At 42.1% G+C, this 19,847-nt stretch overlaps 1 protein-coding gene across 1 annotated transcript in view; it reads left to right on the top strand.

Moving 5' to 3' along the window:
• The window catches only part of LOC130205614 (matrix metalloproteinase-17-like), a 71,397-nt gene that overhangs the window by 1,185 nt on the left and 50,365 nt on the right, over positions 1-19,847 (top strand). The gene's annotated exons all lie outside the window — the stretch shown is intronic.

The following is a 19,847-nucleotide window of genomic DNA, read 5'->3' as shown; positions in this document are numbered from 1 at the left end:
AGTTAGATATATCCTGTTTATATTTTCATTCAGGCCCATGTTTTACTTTAGTAATGGGGGAAGCTACAACGGCTGTATAGTAGTCATTGAATATAGATCATCATCATCCTCATCATCATCATCATCATCATCATCATCATCATCACACACTGTCCCACAGTATGCAAAGCATACACACCTGCAGATGGACTGTCTGTGTGTGTCTGTGTGAGTGTTTTCTTATCCTTTTATCTAGATACGCTACGCTGTACATAACATATGATCTTATTCAATATTTCTTTTGAAAAAGGTGTATTTCTTGACTTGAAGCTGATTATTATTATTATTTATTTATTTTTCTTCCCCCTGAAGTTGCATTTGACTAAAATGTTCGCTCCTAGGGGCCACATCCATTTGTATTGCTGCACATTCAAAAACAAAATCTTTACAAAGAAAAAAAGCACTAAAGCACTTTAAGTATATTTATTTCTGTCCACTTAGAAGCATTGTATACTTTTCCTATTAACTATTCCTATTCCTATAAACTAGATCAGAAATGATCTGTGTGATCGCACAGATCATTTCTGATCTCGTTTAGGCTGTGTGTGGGCAATACAAAGACACTTTCAACAAATAATATGTAGGCTCCATATGTTTGTACATAAGTTTCATGATCTAAGATATAGTTTCTAGAGGAAATAAGCCTGTTAGGCTTTCATTACCCACGTTTCTCATAGCGGCGGTGGATGCCAACAACCTTGACATCTGGACACGGTCCGTTGCACTTTTCGCTCTGAATCAATTTCCTTATGGTTTTTAAAAGGTCAGTTTGGCCACACCTGGCAGGATTTTCATTAGAACCTGTACACAGCTCTTCCCTGCTGTGAGGCATACATCACGAGAATACCCCTCTTACCATTGGACGTCTTGTCTCCTTTTGTTTCCAAGTTAATCATAATTCCATGCCTCCCACTCTGTGAATAGCCATATTTCAGACCTTCATCACAACATTTGGGCATTGATGTAGAAAGAAAAACATATTGTCGGAAAAATGCTGTCTTTTGTGTATCTGCCAGATCAACTCTAATTCTTTTCTGTTTTGTGGTTACACACAAACACACACCATTGCATCTCTTTCACTCTGAGCTGTTTAGCAGTGCAGCAAAGCAGAGGGGCTCATTTGAGGATTATAGGACACTTTATTGGTGTAAAAATGTTGATCGTTATTGGCCATTGGTAACTTAAAGTGTTCTTTTTTACCAAAAAGGTTGTGGCCTTTAGCTGACACATCATTCTGGGTAAAGGCTTTATTGTTGTATATACATACCTGCAAACTTATTGTTTTGATTATTATTCTGGTCTCGGGTATCATGATATTTATGGCAGGTATCGTGTAGAAGTCCTAATTTTAGGATCGTGACAACCAGGTTGAGGAAGGAACAGACTCATGGAACAGAATCACGGAACAGAATCACGGAACAGAATCATGGAACAGACTCATGGAACAGAATCACGGAACAGAATCATGGAACAGACTCATGGAACAGAATCACGGAACAGAATCACGGAACAGAATCACGGAACAGAATCACGGAACAGACTCACGGAACAGAATCACGGAACAGAATCATGGAACAAACTCATGGAACAGAATCATGGAACAGAATCACAGAACAGAATCATGGAACAGAATCATGGAACAAACTCATGGAACAGAATCATGGAACAGAATCACAGAACAGAATCATGGAACAGACTCATGGAACGGAATCACGGAACAGAATCACAGAACAGAATCACGGAACAGAATCATGGAACAGAATCACGAAACAGAATCACGGAACAGACTCATGGAACAGACTCACGGAACAGACTCACGGAACAGAATCACGGAACAGAATCATGGAACAGAATCATGGAACAAACTCATGGAACAGAATCATGGAACAGAATCACAGAACAGAATCATGGAACAGACTCATGGAACGGAATCACGGAACAGAATCACAGAACAGAATCACGGAACAGAATCATGGAACAGAATCACGAAACAGAATCACGGAACAGACTCACGGAACAGACTCATGGAACAGACTCACGGAACAGAATCATGGAACAGAGTCACCGAACAGAATCATGGAACAGAATCATGGAACAGAGTCACGGAACAGAATCACGGAACAGAATCATGGAACAGAATCACGGAACAGATTCACGGAACAGACTCATGGAACAGACTCACGGAACAGAATCACCGAACAGAATCACCGAACAGAATCATGGAACAGAGTCACGGAACAGACTCAAAGCTCAGCAGAGCACACGAGTAAAAAAAAAAAAAAGTTGGTTCATGAATGACTTTAACCATATTATATATAATGGCAATATAAAGTTGTTATTACTATTATTAGGGCCCAATCACTGAATTATTCAGAGGACCTTTTTTATTAAAATGTTTGTTATTATTATTTAGATTTGCGGTCAATACAATCAATCAATCTTTTTCAGCCCTCCTGAGTTTGCAGGTATGAAATAGTTTTGTACTGTACTTCTTGCACAGACTTTATTTCTTTATTTTCAGGAAAAATGAGTGAACTATAACACAACAAACACAATCATTTTCTACAGTTTGCCATGGCAGAGAACAACCCTCAGGGTGGATGCTTCCCTACATTTCTATAGAGCTGTGTGATCCGCTCAGTTCAAAGTGGTACTGTAGTCTTGGTTTAGTCTGAGGGCCATTACTCTTGCTGCGATGTCTCGGATGCCCGGTCCCGCTTCACGTGCCAGTAAATGCAACACTGCCAGTTCAGTGATGGATACGGGCCCAAAAGTGTCCACACATTTGTTATATGGCCTTGGAGGCACTAAAAATGACTCTCGGTGGAGGTCACGAGAGTTCATGCAATAAAAGTTACCGTTTCCTGGATGTTGAGCCTCTTTTGCCAGCATATTTCTGCTGAGGGTACTCCTTTCAAAAACAACTATTTCCTACGATGCATGTCAATTTGGCAGAAAAAGAAGATTACTTAAAAAAGTCTTTACTGTCTGCTAAAAGCCCTTCAATTTAGGATTTAAGAATCTCGTATTCTCAAATACAATCTCCGTGTATACCATACCCTGGAGCCTTGCATGATGGGTATGTGTGTCTAGAAGAAGATCAGCTTTAGTGACAGGTCGGTCCTTTCTCTTGGTAGAAGAAGACATGCATTCCCCAGCACCACAGCGGGGACACACACTTTAGAAAACAGTCTGAGAAGTTACTTGCCAGACTCCTAAGGGCTGTTCTTTTTTTTTTTAGGGCTCTTAAGGTACCCCAAAGGGCTTTGTGTCGTAACTTCCTCCTCCAATAAACCACAAGGACATGAAAATGCTCTATATATTTATTTTTCCGGGTGACCAAGAAATATTGGAACACTTTCTTCTGTCCTCAAGAGAAGACACAGGAACAGGACGTCTTCGGAGCAGCCACAGGGGAAGTCCGTCCTCCGATCTGCTGTTCAGCATGTGACTTCCTCACTTCGGAGACGAAGGGCAGTACAGAGCAAACGTTCATATTCGCAGGTAACTTTTGCGCCAAAGAAACGCTATCGCACCGTATGCGGAAAAGCCGCGTCAAGAGGGGACGGCATGTGTGAAGAAGGCTTGCAAGAAGAGCAACCTGATAACGGGGGAAACTACTCAGACGTGCCCTGCCATCAGTTCCGTGAGAGATGAAGTTCTCCTGCTTTATTCGTTGTAAAAACAGATTGACGGAGCTTGATCACCGATGGCACAGAGGCAATTTATCTCGACAACATAATCTAACCACAGCTCCAAGTTCATCAGGAAAGACGAAGAGAAAGTATCAGTGCGGACAGCTCCGATGATGATCACTTGGCCAATGACGGATTCCTTGTCTCTGGGGTGCCGCCGGGAGCCAGAGGACACAGAGAGCGTCGCTCTGCGCCACTGGTACGGCTGGAGTGCACAGATGTGATCAGATGATTGCACATATCATTCTTTCTCTACTGTGTATATATGCATACATGTGCGTGTGTGTGTGTGTTTGGCAGTTATGATCTATCGCACACATTCACCTAGAATGCCCCAAACAACCTCTACCACTAACCTCAGAACAATCCTCTCATTTAAATCTTTGCTCCCCCCTCCAGCCCCCATCACCCTTCATCGCAGCGATGCTCCATCACTCGGCATATAGTCGAGACTGTGAATCTTCTGTAGCGTCTCGTGTCGCGTCTTCCTCACAACTGCACAATGACTGCTTTAAGTTGCTGAACCACAGCACAGATCAGAGAGTCATTTTATAGTATTGCTGCAATACAGGTTGATATATCGCTGCATTGAACTGACTTGCCATTTCAGCACTTGAGGGACCTAAGTCATAACAGCTAAAACGTACTGTAATAAGTTTTCTGCTCTCTGTGTTATGTTCCTCGCGAGGAGTATTTTCTTCACTGAAACCGAACCTACCCAAAGGAGCTATTCACCTGGACGCTTAGGGCTTCTCCTTTTTATGATAAGCGAGAGGGAGCGGAACAGATTAGCGTCTGATAAATTACCTGAATAACTGTACATCCAGCAACCAGTGGAATTGTATACATTTAAGAACCACGACCAATGATCCACAGGCCTCAGGCTGTGCGTGCGTGCGTGCGTGCGTGCGTGCGTGCGTGCGTGCGTGCGTGCGTGCGTGCGTGCGTGCGTGTGTGCGCGCGCCTTGAAGGGCATCCACAACCCGCCAGTCCATTTGTCAATCTCATTTTGCAGTTTAGTTTCTTCAATGAGAACACCATCTGGCATCATTTCCAGTAAAAAGGGGGAGAAGTAGGCTCCTCCCCCTTTTTACTCCCACGTCACCGACAATCACTGCAAAATATCATATGGATAAATTCTTTTTTTAATAAAGCAAAGGAAAAAAAGCAACAAAAAACGTTTACAATTTTTTTTTTTTAGGAATATCTGGGGGTTTAATTGTAGTGTTACTAGGATCCATCCCCAAACTCCTTAGTTTGCAGTGGCTTCTCTGATCAATTATGATGCAATGTACAATACTTTGGGGTTATTTTGAATGGTTAAAAATGGCAAGGTTTCTGAAAAGACTTCCGATATGGCCCTCCTTATAACACCCATTGAGGGTTCAGCAATTCGGTAATTGGTGTTCTTAAGAGAACGATAAGAATGAGCTTGAGCATTCGGCACTAAAATAAAACCCGAGCTTTCAACATAAGAATATCTACTTGCTCTCTTGCTGTTTGAACCCGCACTCTTCAAGTACCATTAATTCTCCACCCGACATTGGCTCAGGAATTTCTAGATGGAAAATGTACATTTTAATAATTCAGTTTTTGTTCTGAAAAGTATAATAGGGACATCATTTCATTTCCAGGACACATTTCTCTGGCCGCCAACACCCACATTAGTACTTTTTTTTGCCTAAAACTTGTGTACGGCATTACATCCCCTTCCTTCACTCTGTTTCTTTCCTTCCATTATGCGTCTACTCTTCACGTAGAAGGCTTTCTTTCGACCAGCACATCATGGTTCTTCTGATTACAGCCAGAGGTCCAGGGATGGAGGAGGCTCCAAAACATAACGGGACCCAGTGACGGGCGAGGAGCAGCACGATGGAAGAATTTCTGCACTGCAACAACAAATTGATAAAATAGTCAATTAGCATGTGCTAAATGAAGAGGATGTTTCAGCCAAGAACATAACTGGTTTAGTTTTGATTTATGGATGTTATAGCTCTAAGAGAGATTGATTGATTGATTTGTTGGCACGTGCTCAGTGGGTGATGAGGTGCAGGAATATTTCGCCATGCCAGAAGAAAAACACACTCTGGATGCTGGTTTGCATGTAAATCTGTTATTACCCTCTCATCCCAGGTCACAAGGATACGTTTAGCTCGGCTGTTCCACTTCAATCAAGCTGTGTGACCTTCTGTCTGTAGAAATGCATCTTGGGACTCAAATTGAGGGCGAGGAGATTATTTCCGGAACAATGTCTTGCGGGAGCTGACCGGAGTGTTGCAGAGTATATTTCTCCGCCAACATTGACAGAGAGCGAATGTGCGCCGTGTTTTACACGGCGCATTCTCAGCTTCTCAGGGGGGGGGGGGAAAGGGAAGCCAGTCCCTCAATCGGCTCCCCTCCGATCTGTCACCCCAGCCTTGTTAAGCATAAAAAGTTCTCCGAGATGTGCAAGTTTCTCAGAAGACTGTCAGCGTTACCCAGGAGTTAACGACTTCCTCAGATACGAATCCTACAAGGGTCTCGAGAGCCCCGACACCACATGGGCTGCCACCGAAGCATGGCGGCTTGGGACTGATGCGTGGCAGCTGTGTGACTTCTGCGGGACACTTTCAGATGATGACATGGCGTGCTCCCGGCTAAAGTTTGAAGCCATGTATTCGGAGCTTGATTCAGACTATCTTTATGTTGACTCACAAGAACAAAAAAAGATGATTGTCAAGACTTGCAAGACTTTTGGCCACATATTCTTGGATCTTAAAATTCAAATGCATCGGTTTGAGGGCCCGAAGAACCAAGAGCAGTCAGGGAGCAGAATTAATTACGTTGGTGTTGGTGTTTGTTTATTCTCTCTTTGTGAAGCATTGCACTCTAATTTGAGGTTGCTCGAAACAAAATCAATACTGTTCCGACATTTGACGTGATACAGTGATAGTTCACAGGTCTGATGGATTCATTAATTAATGACAGTGTGGGTGTCTCTGAGTGCAGCAGCACAATATGCTAAAAAGGGAAATGAATAAATATACAAATACTTTGGTGTCGGCAATTGCATGATGGCATCTATCTGAGGCTGCTTGAGTAATGTATCTCGCATCTTAAAGGGTCACATCAAATCCTACTTAATGTGACAGCAAAGTTTCCGCGACAATCTGTTGGAAAAAAATATATAGATTAAAACGCCACCCGTGGAGGTTAAAAATACGACTTACAGAATTGATTCAGTGTCTGCTGCATAAACAGGCAGAACACAGAGTTGTGAGACATCGGGTTATTTAGAAGCTGCCTGCTGTCGTTTGCATGTGATTTAAATCAAAGTCAACGGTCATGTGGAATGACACTGCGGCACAATCTGAGGCTGCAGATTTATTACGTATTGCTGTCCTGCTGACTTCCGATGGCTGTAGGGATTTAATGAGGTGAAGAAGAAGGTTGTCAAGCAGTATGAAGCAGATGTGGCTACTGCTCAAACCACTCAGTTGACCGCATACTGATTGAGTTAAATGTTATTTCTGCTTTTTGCTCAATAAAATCACTTAATTAGCAACAGATTAAATGACTGGCAGCAGAAACAGATGTGGTTCTAAGATGCTTTTTAAGATTGATTTCCCACTAAAATATTTTACATTCTACGGCCTCATTTGAATGACCCGCCCTCACACCTGCCACCTGTGCACCGTTGTGCTGTCCTCACCAAAATACGACGAATGCGGGAACAGCACATTTGAAAGACCGCCGTATCAACTGGGCTTTCTCTATGGGTGTTAAAGCTAGCCACAGCCATAGGATTGCTACTCTGGTGCTGATTGATGACTGAGCCAATTCAATTCTGTGGAAATTGTGTGTCATTGAGAGTGTGGGAGCGCAGGTAGAGGCTTTTTATATGCAGAAAGGCGATTGAGGGTCCGCACATCCATCTATGGCTAACTGTGAGAGAGGAAATCAGGCTTGTGCAGGTCTGCCCAGTCTCCCAACGGGGACGATTTTTGACTGGAAACCATGCATATGCATGACTTTATAAATCAACAATAATGTGTGCGCATATTTATATGCTTTTGTTTGCATGAAAACATTTTGGCACAGGCAAATGTCAGTCGGTGAGTTTACTGAAGTAATGGATCGGACTTCGTGAGCTGTTGTGCTGGTATCACTGTTTTCCTCAGCTGCATGTGATTTCAACCTCCCATTGGCTCCTACTGGTTTCATGACTTACTGGCTCTCGCTGTCTCGGGCTCCCCATGTTGAAAACCCCAAATCAACTCCATGTGGTCGTCCTATTTTAACTGAGCCATGCCGCCCCCTACAAGTCATACAACCGATCAAAGGTCTTGGTTGCCGAAGCCATTCAAAGGACTGACCAAGTCTTGCAATTATGGTGGTTGTGCTGCTTGCATGTTGAAGTTAAAATAATCCAACGGAACCAGAGGAAACCTTAAAGCAACAACAGAGCTCCTCAGAAGTTTGCCTTCTGAAACTGTGTGTTTGTATGCGTGCAAGGATGGAATGAAAAAAAGGCTTTTGCTTCTCTGGAGCAGGAGACAGAACGTACAGATTTCATTGGCACATGGAGTGATGGCCACTGGTGACTTTTAGTTTATTTCATATCGAAGTGAAGGACAGTTTGTGATAAATAAAAAAAGAGTGAAAGGAAAAGATGAACACTTTCTGAGTGAGCCCTTCATGTGTTCACTTTGGAAATCAATTCCAGAATAGTAGGATCAAAATGAAGGCACATTTGTATGTTTATCCAAGATGAATATATAAAGAAAGAAGACGACAAGACACATAAATTGTACAAAGGCAAGGCGCTGGGTGTCTGTGACTAAAAGGACTGGCTATTGTTTGGATTTGAACAATTTTGATTTTGGGTTTGCTTATTGATTCCGGTTTGATCCCCCCCCCCCCCCACCTTAAAAGAAATGCATAATAATACATATTGGATCAACAAGTTTCTCTCTGCTCTTTCCCTCTCCGCCTCCGTTGTTACTGCCTGCCTCTCTGTCGCTGGTCTGTGAGCGCGGCAGCGTGACTGGCCAGCAGCCAGTAGCCCCTACAGGCGTTAACTCGCTATCGCACCAGATGTGGAGCTTTTATGTACAACTGCTGACATTGTAAATGTACACAGTTGATACATCGCCTCAACTTCCCCGAAGGGAATTTAGTGGTGAAATAGTTTACGAGATTGTTGAAACTGTTTGTTTTTTGAAACGCTGTTGTTCCGGCCGTAGACCGTGGCGCTCCAGGCCTTTGCATTGCAGGATGTAGACCTGCCTGATGGATAGTTTCTCCAAATATTGTTTTTCCAAATATGTGCAAAACACATTATAGACTAATCCGATCCGGGGCCTTTGATATGAACCTAAGTGGAAACAGGACAATAGCTGTCCTCTTCTTGGCTCCCAAGACGGTAATGAGAAGAAGCCGAGCACCCCCCCCCCCCCCCCCCGACTGCCACTGGGTATTTCGCACACCGACATCCAGGTATTTGACCACCGTGATTGGACGGCCCAGTAAAAAGTGACAGTAGCGTGTGCAACTTTTCACCCAAAGCTGACCGTTTTTGTTCCCCATAAACCAGACCTTTAAGACCGACTGTCCACCGGGTTCTGTGGAAGGGATTGGATGCTGCAGTCGTTGAGTTTTTCTGGAGCAACAGAGGACGCTCTTATACATTATGAGGGAGAAGCCTCAGAATGTCTGTCCAGTGTCCACAGCTTGTTGCTCTCTGCGCCCTCGATGGCGCTCTACTCGAGTAGCTGCAAGGGTTCTGAGCGGTGCTTCTTTGGAATCTGATTTTAGCGGTCAGGTTTGTTAGGCGTCGGATTTGCAAAAATTGCATTTCAAGTTCAGACTTCAATCCGGAAAAAATCTGGGAGTGCCAAAAAATATCTGATTTGAGCTGGCAGTCAGAACAATGCTTTATTAATCTTCCAATGCATAAACAGCAAAACCCAATGTATCACGTTGGGCGGCGTCTTCCAGTCCAGCAAGTGTGACAGTGTGTGGTTGTTTAAGAACCAATCAGAGAACAGATGTAAAAGACATTTGTTCTTTATAGGCTTTTAGTTCTTGACGTTTTAGACTTTTATTTGGAACAGAGCTTCAGTTCCCATCCCGAGGGAGTAACGCGTTTCAGCTTTCAGAGTTGTTTTGCAAGCCCACTGGCCCCGAGTTGACTCCCCGCCGGGTTTAATACCGGGGCATTATTTATTTTGAAGACGTGTTTGTAAACTAAAATGTGTTAATGCCAAAACTTCTAAAAAACTGTGACAAGATTTTTGCTTGTTGCCTGTTGAATTAAAGTGAAAGTAAGCAACAACTGGTGGACCAGCTATTCTCATTTTACTGGCAAGCTGCCCCTCCACGTTTTGCTCTACCCCCCCCCCCCCAGACTGTGCTTAACATCTGTCAGAAACCCTGGTTTATTAGAATTATGACACGCGCTTGGATGCAGTGAACATCAAAGCATAACAATCTGACATTGCTACTTAGAGCAGAATCACTTTGTCCTGCTGCACAATACACAGCCCCATTAATTTGGAGAGTGACTGTAAGATTCAAGATTATATCTTGAGGTGGCCATTAACTCAGCAATTATTCATTGCCTAATTAGGTATTTGCAGTGGATTGTTTTGTCTTTCTCTACAGCCCATGGGAGAGAAACAGAAAGAGTTATTTCTCAGTGTGCTTTTCCCTAAGTGACAATTAAACTAATTACATACCCCCGCACAAAACAATTTACTGACTGTTTCTCCGTGTGCCGGAAACTCCAACCAAATATTATATCAAAGTTCAGGATCATGCCTGAATAACAGAAGATACTCGGAGCAGGTAACCCAGCATTAACACATTGCACGGGCAACTTAGATTCCAGTTTGATCTTGATCCATTGTATACGTTGGTACCACTGCTAAAATCGGAAAAATATCACCATATAGGTGATACAGTGTTTTTGTTAATAGATCAGTAAATGTACTGTCCATGTGAATATGGTTACCACCCTAATAATTAGTTAAATGGGGTTTGCTGAGCCGTGCCTCCGTTTACAAAATTAAATTGGACCCTCCTTGAGTTCTTGGACTCTCAGTTGCATATTTCCAGGAGTGGAAGAGAAAAACGCGTATAGATACTCTGCTGTGACTGAATTGTGATTGATTGGTGCAATGGTGCAGAAAACGACTCGATCTGAATTCAAAGAGCTTCGCAAGCATGCCGGGTCACCAGCCGGCCATCCTCCTCGGTCTGTCCGTGTGTTTTAATACCACGGGGTTATTTGAGTTAATTATAAGTGTTCAACGGCGCTTCTAAAGACTTCATTGTTTATTATCCTCACTGACAAACGACGTCCCTCTGTGCAGAGCTGTTATGAATAAAATAGTCTGATGGAGCTCGTCATATAAACTATCCAGATAAATGAACACGTCACTATTTGCCCCTTTTATTGTCATTTTAAATTGTCGGACCGAAACTATTCAGAGACTCTTCATACTGCTCCTGTTTCTCACACTCCAGTCAACGAACTCTTAGATGTTTCTCTCTGGCTGAGTCTGAGCTGTCATTTTACATTTTTTCCAGCAATCCAAAAAGGACACATTTTGGGATTTTACAAATTGAAGGGGAAAAAGGGAGCTGGATGAGAGCCATCCAGTATACAAACTAGGTCATGCAAAGATCTAATATTTCAGTATTACGATCCATACTTCCACCTGGAGCTGGAGGAGTTATTGATGCCAAGCAGAGAACCCTGGAGCAAGTGTCAAAGTGGTGCACATTTGTTTTGTCTTGTTGAATATTCACACTGTAGAATAAACTGACTGGCTTTTCTTTTACTTGCAGCACCGCAAATCAAATGTAACCTAGATATTCGCACAATAATATAATTATATTACGCGGAAATAGATAGTCCACTTCTGTCGGGTGTCTTTTAAAATAAAATAAAATAGGGAAGAAAAATCTGAGCATTTAGCAAAGTCTGTGACGGTGTATTGATTTTATTTTTGATGCTGCCATTTACTAAAACTTGAAGATGCAAATCAAACTCTCAGACCGGACATCCTGTCTTTCTTTAATGCCCATATTCACGAGTACGGGCACATTATTGGAGCTCCACCCAGTGAGGGCCCAGTGGAAGTGACCAGACCAGCAGATATCAGCGCATGGTTGTCCATCTTGTTGGCTCTGAATGCAGCAGAGGGAGCTGTAGCTATTCTATGTCTAGTAGCTATTTGATCAAACCCCATTTAAAGACTAGTGCTACATTCTAATTATTACTTCATCCAATTGGACAGACTTTGATGTGTCCAAGAAAATATATATATATAAAAAAGACCCTCAGGTAAAGTCTTTCTTATTTTCTCGGAACGAGGAATCTAGTCTTTAATGATCTTTAATGATGAGAAAGAGAGGTTGCAAATGCTTTTATCTGAAAGACTGGAACCTATGAAAATTGGGCATTTTTATAGAGAAACTCCAAAAAATAAATGAAAAGTTGATTTATTTTTCCCTCGCCCAACTAATTGCCAAAGGCTTTCACAGTTATGTGCCTTGTATTGCAGGGTATGCTAGAAACAGTTGTGGTTATTTAAAGTGGTTGTTGGAGAGCAATACAGCTTGTAATACATTTTTAATGCATGTACAACTGGAATGAAGGTACATTTAGTTTTTTACAGATTCAGAACCAACCAGATGCTCTTAAGAACTGGGCTCAAAGCTCATCCTCTATTGTTTGTCATCCTGTAGCTCCACAAACTCAGTTCTTGGACTTCTATGTCTCTCCCCAGTGGTCTTATCAGATTCTGTCAGCATGATAACAACATATTCATTATATGTCAGGACTGTAGGCCTTTCTCTCTCCCTTATCCAGCTGTACCAATCGTTGTCTCATGAACACCGACCCAGTCTCAATCTTTACTTTGTTTTATCCACTGCGCAATTGTCAAGACGATTTGTCTTTATAAGGAGATGACAGGCAACTGGTGAGTTATAGTTATGCTTATCTTCTGCATGTGTCTGTGCTTCTTCTGCATGTTTTGTGGTCATTGATTGGTGGGTTGATTGGATTTGTTTTGGTCGTCTTTGCTTGGGTTTATTTGGTACTTTTTTATTGTTCTACTTTGGCAGATTTTTACAGATGTTTGGTTTGCTTCTTGTGGAAAGAATCAACAGGAATAATCCTACAAGATGTTTGGCTGTGAAAGTGCTGCGTATCAATATATTTGATGTTTCATCATATTGCAGGAATCCTCTGTGTGCTTTCTGGTATTTCTTTGTATTTTTATAGTTTTTAGTCACCGTCAGGGATTTTCAAGACCACACTAAGCACATTTTAAAACATGGGAAGCAATTTTGGTTTCATTTTGGAAAATGGACTTGTACTTGTATTGTTGTTTTTTCTGGTCTTATGACCGCACATGTATACACTACACGCCATGCACCCATTCACACCCATTATTCTGATTTAATCAATGCCAGAACTTTGAGTTCACCTGGGCAGGAGCTGTGTAGAGTTACATCACTGTTGGTGTTACCTTTCCTGTTTAGTTTCTTTTTCCGTGTTGTTTTTCTGCTTTGCACTTTTACTGCTATTTTACCCTACATACATGATTAATAAGAAGAGTTATTGATCTGCAATCCCTTTTCCCCGAGCCTCCATAACTGGCATGGGAGTAACAAGTTCTCCACTTGGATGAATCTCCTATTGCTTGATTTCTCCTGGTATAAAGTTTCCCACTGAGCTCTGCAGCTGGACTGCGCAATGTGCTTCCCAAACATCTTATTACCAAATAGCATCACAGCTTTATCCACAGGAGGCGAGTTGAAAACACCCACATAAGCACCACTGTCCTCCCGGCATCCAGCATGGAGGGAGAGACGCATCGGGGATGAAGGCGTTGAAGAGGAACTGATAGGCCTGGAAATAAATTGGCTCATTCACATGGAGGTGCATATACACACATGGAGAACCTGGCTCTGTCAATCCGGAAGGAATGATGATGTGACAGCACCCCATTGAATTCCCAGGCTAGAAGTATTGCCAGAGTTTGAACTTTGACCTCATTTTCAAGCTACATCAGTGTCAGATAGCAGAGCAAGCAAACCCCCTCTGGACATCATTCTGTTCAATTTAACTTTCCATTCTTCAGCCTTGAAGTTTGACTTTGTTGCACTATGAGCTCACTATTGCAGGTTTTAGTGTCTGGCTGTGGCGAAATCAGCTGATCCACATTGTCGTTTCTTTGCAGCAGCTTTATTGCTTGAGGTGCAGTACAGCTCAGGTCTTTCTGCTGGTGCAGCATACAGAGACACACACAGAGACACACACGCACGCACACACACGCACACACACATCAACATACCTCTTCTTCTTTTGTTCTTGTACTCCCTTTTTCTTCACGTACGGCTTCAGTGGTGCCACAAAAACTGCCCGTCACTAAACAGTGTGTGTTTTTCACAGCTGGGGGGTTCTAAGTAAAAAAACTAGTTGTTCTTTGACTTTTTCTGGATGAGGGAGGGAGAGAGTGGGATGACGTTTTTTGCATGCTTTGCAAGCCTTGTCGGGATGAAAAGTTAGTTTGACAGGTAAGAAGGTGTTTGGTGTTGTTGTCGGTCCGCACTAGCATGCGAGAGGTGACACAGACAGCATACACGCATACACAATGTTGGGCTGCATTCAGACGATCTGACTGCAGCCTGAGAAAGGGTTCAAGTGAAAAAACGGAAAAAAAACCTCAAGATCATGGAACTAAAAATATAAATCTGCTTCAGCTTTTGCCAGTTCAATGCGTTCAGCAAATATGTGCTAATTCCAGGTGGATTACTTTGGGGCAAATAGCGTGCAGCGTCGTACTAGCTCTGCTGTTTACCATGCGAGCTTTGGCTACGGATCAGAAAATTGTTGCTGCCACTGTTTAACAATCTAGATATTTTAAATCCTGCCTCAAGAGAAGCAGCTTTCACACCAAAGGCCCAAGTTTGACATTACACAGAGCAAGGTCATTTATTATTATTATCATTATTATCATAATACGTACAGCACATTTTTTTGATTCGCCCAATACACTTGTATAATAATGGCTTATATTCGCATCTTTAAATAGTTAGACATTTTCCCTTTATCTTGTGTTACTGGACTGCTCCAAGTGACTCCATAACATGAATTTCTATCTTATAAATGGGTCTGAAGACATTTTGATATCCATTACTATAGAGACTTGTGCACTTCTAAATCCTTGTAGTTATGTACGTCTTCTTAGACTGTTAGTAGGGTTTTAAATTTGAATATATATTTGAAAAGTAAAAAAAACAAAACTAATTGATTCAATGTTTCACCCTCCTGTTTATTTACTAACATATTTTAATTGATGAAATTTATTCTTCGATTATGAAACACATTTTTAAAAAGGCACTATTGTGGCTGTCTGCCTGGCGCACACTGATTGTGCGGTTTGAGTCACACAGCCTCAGTTTCATAAAGTCAAAATGCAATTTTACGGGAGGGCAACGAGGAATAATTCAACAACCGTAAGGATGGCGGAGAACTAGGCCACAGAGAGCGACGCAGTGTACAGCAGGCGCTACGTTGAGACCGGAGGCGTAAACACTTACATTATGAGTCAGTGCTATTTGCTATATTCCGACATTTGTTCTATTTTTATTTTTTTTATTTACAAAAAAAACTTTAAAAAAATATTTTAATATTTACTGGAAGTGACAAAGTATTACCGACAGCCAGTATGAAACTTTCAGGCCATCTCCTCCCAGCCTGCTGCCACCTTATTTATATTAAGAGGAAAGTAAAGTGAACTCAATCACTCTTTTCAACTTCCGTTCCACTGTCCCGTGTCTTGGCTGCTGATGAACCAAGCTGGACTTCCTGGCTCTTATTTTAATATGTCCCCGCCAACAGACATTTCTATTTTGTTATGGGCTTTAAGGGTCAGATAAATCCAGCATGGGAAGACCTGTGGATAGCGTGTGTGTGCCTCTGTGTTCAGGCCAGTTGCCACCAGTGCTCAGTGTGTGTTGTCATGTTGTGGCACCATAACTAAACCCACAGGCCTATAAATTGCATACGTGATCCATAAATACACTCGTATATATTCCTGCAGCCTGTTTGAACTTGGGGACCGACAGAAATACCGTCCCTCATAACTTCGCACGAATGCAACACCAGCCAATCAACCTATAAATAAGACTAAATAGAAAATAAACAACTCTGTCACTGGATTTATTTTGACTGCCGCACATGGAACTTGTCCGAGGTTTGCTCCTGTGACAGTTGAGCAGATCTGTCATGCAATCAAGCCGGCGTGTGTCTCACCTACTTGTATCTGTACGCCTATCTGCATGTGTGTGACTTTGCATATTTCGTATTCATTGTGGCGTACGGGTATGAATGCCACGCTGCTCAGGCGTTATTCAATCCCTGTGTTTGTGGGCTTTGGCTGGGTGCCATGTCACATTACCTCCCACAGAGAGAGGACTTCAAAGAAGGTTTGGGGCTCTATTTCCTTCAGTGGATCCACTGAGTCTTCTGCCTGTTAAAATAAACTCCAGTTACGGAGGCATGTCTTAAATTAGCTCCAAAAGCCATCAGTTTGTTTGTCTTAAAACCTGGGCTGACTTTTTTTCCTGCGTGCGCTATGTGTGACTCACCTCCAGAGCTCATAGAAAATATGCCATTTGGGAGATCATTTTGTCCAATGTTCCTCAGAAGTCCTCAACACTGACACCTTTTGTAGTGTTAAGTGCTGTTGCTCTCCACCGAGGACAATTCATAAATCCACACACAGCAGCTCAGACATGTAAACAAATGGATATATAAATACACTACCGTTCAAAAGTTTGGGGTCACTTAGAAATGTCTTTATTTTTTAAAGAAAAGCACAGTTTTTTCAATAAAGATAACATTAATCAAAAATACACACGATACATTGTTAATGTGGTAAATGACTATTCTAGGTGGAAGTGTCTGGTTTCTAATGAAATATCTCCATAGGTGTATAGAGGCCCATTTCCATCAACTATCACTCCAGTGTTCTAATGGTACATTGTGTTTGCTAATCGCCTTAGAAGACTAATGTCTGATTAGAAAACCCTTGTGCAATTATGTTAGCACAGCTGAAAACAGTTATGCTGGTGATATAAGCTATACAACTGGCCTTCCTTTGAGCTTGAAGTTTGAAGAACAAAATAAATACTTCAAATATTAATCATTATTTCTAACCTTGTCAATGTCTTGACTATATTTTCTATTCAATTTTCAATTCATTTGATAAATAAAAGTGAGTTTTCATGGAAGACATGAAATTGTCTGGATGACCCCAAACTTTTGAACGGTATATATACATATATATATTTTGTATATATAAATACCCAATGGAGCATTGGAATATATGTTGTGCTTCATTTTGCATTTATAGTGAACAACATTATTATTGTCACTCTAGCCCTAGAGTGACATTAAATATATTGGTATATTGCGATGAACCTCTTGATTTTTCACTCAAAACGCAGTCAAGATGTTGATTCATAATTGTCACATGTCACACCAACTTTTGGTGGAATTTTGACTTGAAAAATTACAGAGTTCAAGATCACAAGATCAAGATCACAGACAACTTCTTTAAAAATGGCAAGAGGTTCCCCAGGTGATACTGGTCCCATGTGAATAGACCTTGTGTCAATGGCACTCTTTACTTTAAAATAACCTCACAGGAATGTATACCCTCTGCTAAAAAGGGCTGTTTCCTACATGGTCTCAAAAACAAACAGATGTAATGATGTCAAGGAGAAATAGCATTCATGGAAATATATATATATATATTTTTTTTATACAATACAGTTTTATTGTGTAATTAAAAGTGTAAAAAGACCTCCAGGTTTTCCAATAAAAACTTAAATAACTTCCTTATGGAAACCTCATTGTATGACTCCTGCAGTGGGACGGACTTTATCGTAGTTTATGAAAGTGTTGTTTCAAGTACACAGTTGGTCAGCATTTCCATCTGGAATCAACCCTTTTTTAATGGAGTAATGGTGTTCCATAAGCTGCAGTGGTGATGTTTATGGTATCCACCATGTGCGGCCTGGCTCAGCTTGTTCCTTCTTCTTTGTGGCTTCAGTGGATCCTGGCCCATATTTCTTTTTAACAATCTTTGAACTTGGAATGGTAAATCCTTTTGCAAGCTTGCCCTGAACAACTGGAGCTGCATTGACACTGTTGTCGATGTTCTTCCCCCTTCCAATGACATGAGAAAAATCAATGGAAGGTGGATCCAAACTCCCACAGCAGGTTACGGGGGCGGCTGTCGTTCAGGTGGCGGTCGAAGTGTCCTTGAGGAAGATGCTGAGCCCCAAATTGCTCTCCAAGAGTAGGCCCACGGTCTTTCATGATGGGCCCGGCCCCCATGTGATTATGTGTGTGATCGCATTGGTAAACTAGAACAGGCACTCGGTAGAGCGCATACCTTCGCATATCACAAGATTGGGCATTGAATTATGAACATTATGGCATTAGTTGCATGCCAATTGGATAAGAATTGACCGTGCTATGGTAAAAAGAAGATTTTGACCTTTTCATGACCTGGACCTTGATCTTTGACCCAATCGATCCCAAAATCTAATCAAATGGTCCCCGGATAATAACCAATCATCCCACCAAATTTCATACGATTCGGTTTAATACTTTTTGACTTATGCGAATAACACGCACGCACGCATACAAATAAATAAATACACGGCGATCAAAACATAACCTTCCGCATTTTCAATGCGAAGGTAATAAAGGGTGTTGTGAAACTATGCAAGCAGAGTCTATTACCATTTCCAGTGATACTGAGTGTATAGTGACGTGCCACCCATGTGACGACACACAAGGGGAGTTTAAAACTGGCCAAATGTATAAAAAAAGAAGACTTGTACCTGTCCACTTCCATACGCACATGCACCGTTGTACCTCTGTAACCGCCAGGTCACCGTGCCCTATGTGCACAGCTCAAGTCATTATACGAGTTGCATTACATCGGTGTCTCTGTCAGTTACCTCCAACGCCGCCTCCTTCCTCCCCATTACCAACTCTTCATCGAGGCCTCCATCCTTGCCTCTGTCACGGCTCCATATTTAACAGGGTCGAACGAATGGCATGTCTGGGTCACTTAGTGTGGAAGATCTGAGGGAGTGAGGTACCAATTTGAATCTCTCCTTCCTTCTCTTTAACGATCCATCTCTCTCTCATTTTTCCCTCCCTCAGCCAGTACACGGTGGTTGGGTCTCAACTCCACCAGCTGTCTCTAAGCCAGGGATTAAATGATTCACTTACCAGCCGGATATTTTTTAATCCTCGCTGTCACACTCTCCCTCTCAGATGCACACACGCACACACTTTGTTGCTTCACGTGGGGTTCGCTAAATTTAATTATATTTGAATTGTATCCGAGAGTTAGATATGTGTGATTAAACGTTGCGATTCTTCTTGCGAGTGGAAACTGGGTGTTAAAGCAAGCACATCCAGCAGAATGTGTCCTTACAACATGTGCTCCATTATAAGCACATTAGATGGAAGGACTTGTATAATGGGGTGATTGAGTGCTTCAGCAGGCGGGGGTGCATGCCATCTGTTTGCAGAATAGTGGCTTTGAATCATTACGTGTCACTCCTTGGCTGTCAGTCCACGGCATGCCGCGCAGTGCTGCGATCATTCAGATAATCGATTGATAGTTTCGGTCATGTTGTGATTGAACAACGCGTACCTTACATGAACAACCTGTAAGGCAGAGGCATCTTGCAGTTATACGGGTAAACTGAAACTGGGCACTTCGCAGATGATGGAATCAGGCTTCGGATGCACATGAATTATGTTTAACAATATTTAATGACAAGAAGTGTAAAACAAACATTCAAGGCTCACGATCGTGGTCTTCGTGGTGGTCCAGTAACCTCAGGTCCAGCCTGAAGCACGCGGGTCCAGACAAAAGAGAAAGCTATTTCTCCAGTACAGAGTATTAGTCTCAAAATCAGCCAATCACTCACTCTCAAAGGTGAGTCCAGCCTTTAACACCTTCCGGTTGGTTCAAAGTCCCGCTAGAACAATGGAGGGGTCGAATGTCATGAACCCCG

Source organism: Pseudoliparis swirei, chromosome 15 (genome assembly GCF_029220125.1).
Source record: "Pseudoliparis swirei isolate HS2019 ecotype Mariana Trench chromosome 15, NWPU_hadal_v1, whole genome shotgun sequence".
NCBI classification, from domain to species: Eukaryota; Metazoa; Chordata; class Actinopteri; order Perciformes; family Liparidae; genus Pseudoliparis; species Pseudoliparis swirei.
The sequence above is the reverse complement of the archived record's forward strand: the minus strand, read 5'-3'. Positions and strand labels throughout refer to the sequence as shown.